Source organism: Acinonyx jubatus, chromosome D1 (genome assembly GCF_027475565.1).
Source record: "Acinonyx jubatus isolate Ajub_Pintada_27869175 chromosome D1, VMU_Ajub_asm_v1.0, whole genome shotgun sequence".
Lineage (NCBI taxonomy): Eukaryota > Metazoa > Chordata > Mammalia > Carnivora > Felidae > Acinonyx > Acinonyx jubatus.
The window spans coordinates 15,705,759-15,712,421 of NC_069390.1; the positions used below are offsets into that span (position 1 = coordinate 15,705,759).

The 6,663-nt window shown below is 47.3% G+C and overlaps 1 protein-coding gene across 11 annotated transcripts in view; it reads left to right on the forward strand.

Annotated features, from left to right (window-relative positions):
• CELF1 (CUGBP Elav-like family member 1) overlaps positions 1-6,355 on the forward strand; it is a 74,338-nt gene extending 67,983 nt beyond the window's left edge. For 10 of the 11 annotated variants that reach the window (XM_053203176.1, XM_053203175.1, XM_053203174.1 and 7 more), the window contains one exon: positions 3,338-6,355. The gene's annotated coding sequence lies outside the window, so the exon portion shown is untranslated. Of the gene's footprint in view, positions 1-56 lie in introns of all 11 variants that reach the window. The other variant, XM_027072688.2, reaches the window with a different exon arrangement.
• Positions 6,356-6,663: the final 308 nt, after the last annotated feature.

The following is a 6,663-nucleotide window of genomic DNA, read 5'->3' on the forward strand; positions in this document are numbered from 1 at the left end:
AAGCCCTAAGGCTGTGTGTTGACAGCCCTGGACCCTGATCCCTGCCACTCTCGCAGGCACAGCTTGCCCCGAAGACTCGGCTACTGCCTTCTGTGGGAGTTTCGCTTCGTACAGAGGACGAGTTTGTGCTTTGGTTTCCAGTGTTTTACTTTGGAGTTTAGGTGCCATATCCTGAGTTTTTTTCTTTATTTAAAGTTTGCTGTGTTTGTAACCAGTGTGTGTTGAGAAGGACCAACATCAAACCGCCCTGGGGGGAGGAGGGGGAATGGAGAAGCATTAAAAAAGATCAGACCTTTCCCCACACTACCCCAAGAGAGGACTGAGTGAAACCAAAAATTGACCCCAGAATCTCCCTGAGTGCGAGAGTGGGTGAAATGAGAACTGGTGCCCAAGAGCCTTGGGGGAGGGCGGGGGGAGGGCAGAGGCGAGGCTGGCTTTGGAGGTGAGGACAGTGACCCACACCCAGTGGCCCCAGGAGCCACAGGCTGAAGTGCCTCCATAGCTATCTTCTGGGGAGTTACTGAGTTCTTGCCACCTGTTTTTCAGATTCTTGTGCAGAATTTCTGCTGCTCTTTCCCAAGAAGGGGAAGACAGTTCTGTGGAAATAAAGCATTTGTTAAATTAGCTTGACATAGGCAACATGCAGGGAGACATCACCCATTACCGGCTTTTCCAGCCACCCATTGGTGTTGGATTGGCTCCGGCTGGCTGATGGCTGTTAAGGAGAAGCAGCCGGTCAAAAAGATCGTTTTTAGTTTATTTCAACACCACATTGTTAGACCACGGCCCATTTCTAATAGGTCCCTTTAAACAAGGTCTCTAGGCAAGACACTGTCTGGTTTCCTTCCTTGTAGTTGACCACAGCAGAGTGTCACTTCCATCCCAAGCCACAGTTTTCTCATGAGGGTAGATCTAAGAAGAGCTTACAGTATCTAGCTTGAAGGGCGCACCTCTCCTGAGCAGAGTGATCAAAAGCCATTGAATTGGGGCGGGGGGGGGGGCGGGGGGAGCCTTCTTCTTGGTGTACCTGAATCAGAAGACACCTTTAAGCCAGAGTGCTGCATTTGTCAGCGGCCAGCACTTATCCGTAAAAGGATGAGAAATCTTTGCTTGCCTCTGTGGTTGAGGGATCCCAGATGTGGTATTCCTGCCCTCCACCGCCCCCCCAAGACAGGCCCCTCTTCTAACCACTCCAGCCCCTTCTGCTCTTGGGGACAGAGGAGACAACAGGACGTTTACAGCCTCCATATGGATTTAGTGTTCATTTACCTCAGTATTACCATGTTCATTTTTGTCCTCATGCTTACAGTTAGCTCCCTGCTGCCTCCCACAGGCATCACTGCGGCTCTTGCCTGTGACCCACACAGCCTTTGGGCCCTTCCTCTGCTCCAAGAAATGCTGTGGGGCTGGAGAGCCAGAAAGGACGCGCTGTTGGGAATGTGCACCTGGGCAGAGGTAGCCCTGTTGGGATATGACTCTTAGCCAAGGCCAGGGACAGGGTCCCTGGGATCTTAAGCCTCACAAACATCGGTCCTGACCCCTAACAGCAGAGATGAGATTAAAGGGGTTGCCTTGGTATTAAGTCAGATGGGGACTCTCTCCTTGTCATGCTGTCCCTTTGGGTCACAGACAGGGATTGACCGTCTTGCTGTTGTACAGATAGTTTGGTGGTGTTGGATTATCCCATTGAAGCAGGGACAGCTGTTCCCTTCTCATAGTGATAACTTGGGTCTGTTGTCCTCTAAGAAACGTGAAACATACTTCTTAAGCTGAACCACGTAAACTTGAATTCCGTGCACTGGGAGAAATGTGTCCTGTGTTTCAAGGATAAAACTGTTCCAAAGGCTTCCAGGGTCATGATGGGATTTTTTAAATAAATGCAAAAAATAAAAATAAAAAAGAAAAAAGAAAAAAAGAAAAAAATGCTAGGTTGGGGAGGCGCTGTTCTGAATCCCAACCGGCTGGAACCAAGAATGTCGTTTCTATTTTTATAGAAGTTTTATACAGCTCCGGGGTGGAGAATATTTATTACCTAAATTATATCTCTGGAAAAGGCCAGGATTTTGTAGAATCCAGAATGTGATTGTTGTACACACAGGGTGCTGTGTATGATTGAAACTACTGACTCTCTGTGGCCCGTTTGCAGCCCAGCTAATAATCTGCCAGAGGGGAAGGAGTTAATGCTGTGAATTGGCGGAGGAGAGAGCTGTGCTCCCCAGGGTGCTGCCGGTGCTGTGATTGCTGACCTTCTGTTCTGTCTTCCTCCTTGGCCATTATGGGGTTTTCCAAAGCCCAGAACTCCACTCCCTCCCTACTTTCTCTCCCATCCCCCTCCTGCCCCATTTCACAATTATTTGTCCATGGATTTGTCCTGGGCTCCGGGACCTTCTGAAATGCCTTTTTGAATAATATGAAAGGCAGAGGTGCAGTCAGCCCACCTTTGATAGCAGACCCAGAGGTTTCATACCTGCTTGTGAGTTCTCTTTTCTAAAAGGAGCATGTGCCACAGCAGGGCCCTGGGCTGCCACAGCGGCCAGCTGGTGAGACCAGGCACTTCTCTCTGTTCTCCTCTCTCCTGCCCAGCGAGTGAGCACAGTAGCACTGCCCTTGAGCACAGTTCTCTCCCCAGGCCAAAGATGGTTTGTGAAGAAGCTGCTCCCCTATAAGTCTCACGGTGTGGAAGGGTTCAGCTCGGAGAGTGGAGACTAGCAGTCGAGTCTTAAGCAATCCTTTTCTGTTGTGTGGGGGTTTCACTTACATAAATGTGTTTTCTGCTATAGTTTTGTTTCTTACTTGGGTTTTATCATGAAATTGATTTGCCTTGAATGCAGCCAGACACTGTCTCCTGGGTCCCACATGAGTGGCCAGGGCCTGTGTGGAAACTAAAAGCTTGGATTTCTGGAAACAAAAGGCCATCCCTGTAGAATTGAGGACAAATCCTGGCCCTCTCCCCTAGAGAGTTCCCCCACCCCAGCCATGGTCTTCTCTTTTCTCCTGGGTTTGAGGAGTGGGGAGGCTGCACCTCTGCTCCACCAGAGAGACCTTACCTTCTTCCTGGGACGAGTTGGGGCGCCTCGGGAAATCCAAGCCTTAGGTTCCCTTCTGTCTCTGGCAGTTGGATGTTTTCTTGGTGTCCTCCATGTCCTTTTTGACTTTTCCCTGTGTCCATTGTTAGCATGTGCAAAAGTTCCCTGTCATTACCCAGCCCCCGCCCCGCCCGCCTCCTCATTTCAGGGCTGTACACAGTGAGTGTTCCTTTTCTCTCTCTCTCTGTTTGGATGTATTGCTCTGTGTAACTCAGTGGGTCTCCCTCTTTCTGGTTTGTTTTTTTTTCTAGATTCCTGCCGTTTGTTCATCGTTGTGCCTAAAGCATGTCGATGTGGCGTCAAGTACATCGTCCAAATCCCTGTCTCTTCAGCTTCTCTGATGCTTGAACTCTCACCTTTGACCTTGTGTTGACCTTTGATGCTGACGTGTATTTTTATTATGTTTGTTTCTTTCTTTGTTATTTCTTTTTTTCTTTTCCTTTTTTTTTCTTTTGTGCTGCCAAATTGGTTTTGCTAGAACGACTGCTGAAGGGGAAATATTTAAACTTGCATTTGAATATAAAAAAATCTATTTTTCTAGAACTTCATAAGATAACCACTTGATTTTGTGATTCCAATTCTTTGTAACTGTCTTCAGAGCAGCCCTACTAGCACATACCGCGTGGTGTTTGTATTTCTGTGAACACACAGCCAGTCCGTTTCTAGGCTTTGTTTCTCTGTGTGCTTAGTTTTAAAGACAACTTTGAAGTAAACAATGAAATAAAAGATGTCACTAAAACCTTTGAGGCTCCTGAGCACATTTTGCTGATATAGTTTGTGGGGCTTGAGGAGACCGCATGTGTTCTTTTTGTTTTTCTGAGTTCTCAACTGCAGAAAACACCTGAACCCCTTTCCTTTTTGACCGCAGGCTGCAATTTGGGCCCCAGCCAGCCCTTTTTCTTTTTCTTTTGTGGTTCTTCCCTGTAGTGACCCTGCAGGGAGCCTTCAAATCCCCTCTGGCCCCTTCCCCTCAGCCCCGCTGTGCCCGCCTCCATGCTTGTTCCTACAGTCTCCACAGCAAAATGTGATGCTTTGATTTTTTTTTGTTTTTGTATTGTTTTTGTGTTTTTTTGTTTTGAATTTTTTCCTTTCCTACTAAGATTATGCCCAGAAAAAACAAGTTTTGCATGTTTCCTGCTGTTTCTTCACACCTTCGTATATATCACCTTCACCTCTCTGTTTTCTATAGTTTGTGCAAAAACTGACCGATTTAAAAGGGTTTCAAAGAAGCTGTTTTAAATTGTTGTGGGGTTGATTATTTTTTTCAAGATTGTATTGTTTTATTTTGAAGTGGCAACTTTCTCCTCTATTGCCCTTAGAGCGTTTGCCTGTGCACTTAGACTGTCACCTCATGTGGCCTCCAGGCCTCAGCATTGGGGGGGTGGGGGGGGGACGGCGGAAGCTGGCTGCTCTGCTCAGAGATGGGGTGGGAAGGGGGCCTGGACAGGCACGAGGAGCAGAGATAGAACCCAGAAGGTGGCCGCGGGTGGGCAAGAGGTTCAGCGCATTAGGGGTAGTGAGTGTCCCTCAGCCCCGAAGAAGGAGGGTGCTCTTAACCACTCGGAGGAGGCCATCCATGCACTAAGCGGCAATATACCTGCCAGCGCTTTTCCTAGGTGACAAGCACAATACTACAGTCTTCACACTGTTTACAGCCCTGGGCACCAACTACCCCACACTGGCTCTTCACCACAGCTCTGCTCTTGCTTAGCTTAGTGGGGTGGGGGTGAGGGCAGGGATTTGTTGTTTTTGTTTTTGTTTTTGTTTTAATTGGGTGAAGAGCCAAATAGCTACTGTCCCTGGGTGCCAGGCAAGCCAGTTCCTTGGTTCCCTGAGGGGAACTTGCTCTCCTCTCTTGTGGCACCATCCAGCCTCAGGGTCTTAGGGACTTGAGTAAGAATGTGAATGGCGGAGGGAGAGGCCAGAGGAGACTAGAGGTCACGGGATGGATCTGTGGAGGTAAGAGGTTGCAGAGGGAGGAGTTTGTGATAGATTCCACCCAGACCTAAGCTGCTGGCGGGTGGGAGAGCTGGGAAGTAGGATTGTCCAGGGAATGGTGAAGAGGGGTAGCCGAGGGATGGGGGGGAGGGGGGTGGGGAAGGTAGAAGCACTGTTAGCGTCATCCATGCAGGGGTTGATGAAGGAAGGGGTCCTGGCAGAGTTTCTTCTGTGGGACCCGGCGGGTTGCCTAGTATTATGCTTGAGGCCACTCTTACTAGGAGGAAAGGGCGGCCAAATGGAGGCCCAGTGTATGGTAGGCTGCTTAATTTCCTGGAAGGGGTGATTGGATGGAAAGAGGCCAGGAACCCCAGCCTGAGCGAGACTGCCGTGCACCCCACAGTCTGACTGCACAGAGCCGCCTCTGTTGGCAGAAGGCGCCGAGGCTCCCCTTCCTGTGTATTCAGAATCCGTGTTTGCCAATACATTTTGCTTTCAATTCCAAGAGGAGCTCTGGGAAAACCTGTGGATAAAACCAAATGCCAAACGTTGGACGTTGTTTCCTTTTCCTTTTCTCTCTCTGATTGTTTTAATTGTTCTGTGGTGGTTTTAATGGATTTGAGACCCTGGAGCGGCAGCTGCCTTTCTGATTTCCAGCTGCTTTTTGTGAATAATTTAAAAAGAAAAAAAAAAAAAGAAACTTTACATTTTGGAGACAAACCTGTGTGAGTTTTTTATTGGTACAAACGTTGTATTTAACACTAGGGGTTTTGTACAGTTTTTTGCCTTTTCTACTAGAAAACAATGTAAAGTGATTTCACAATGTGAAGAGAAAAAAAATTGCCACTATGACCAAACGCACAGTCTGTTCTGCAGCAACAACGGGATTCAATCAACTCAAAGTCGTGATTCAGCCGTAGAAATGCTTTTCCTTTACCTTGTTTGAGCTTTCCTTTCTTTCCTGTTTTGATTTGCAAAAGAAAATGTCTTTTCTGTGTGAACTTGTGTTGTACTATGTAGAAAATTATGGATTTTACTTTAATGGTTTAAAAAAAAAAAAAAAAGGCAAGAAGAGCCTTTGTCGCTTTTCTGACCTGATCACAGAGTTTGTGTAGTGGATTAAAAAAGAAAAAAAAATTGTTACAAGTTTGGAGCAAGGGAGTATGTGTTTAAAAGGAATCTCCTTCCTTTTTTTGTGTGTTTTTCCTTTTGTCCCAATGGGGAACCTAAATCTGTTTTAATTGCACAGACACACGGACAAAAAGTCATTTTGTATCTGCCAAGTGTGGTACCTTCCTTTGTTTATTTGCTATTAAACTGTTTGAGAAGAATTGACGTTGTCTTCAGAGTTATTATTGATTGTTGGGGTGGTCAGTGGGGTCCTTGGGGCTGGTGGGGATGGTGACGTTCCTGAAGAATGGGTGGGTACCCCGATAAGGTTTTGTTTTGATGTGCCTGTTTCATGGAACTGAACTCACCAAAGGCTCCTGAAAGAACATAACTTCTCCCCAGAAAACTACCTTCTCCATTATTCCGTATTCTTCCGCAACATTCCTGCTGATACAGGAGCATCTTCATGGATGTGAGGGCGATCTGGCTGCGACATCTGTCACCCCGTTGATCGCCAGGGTTGATGCGG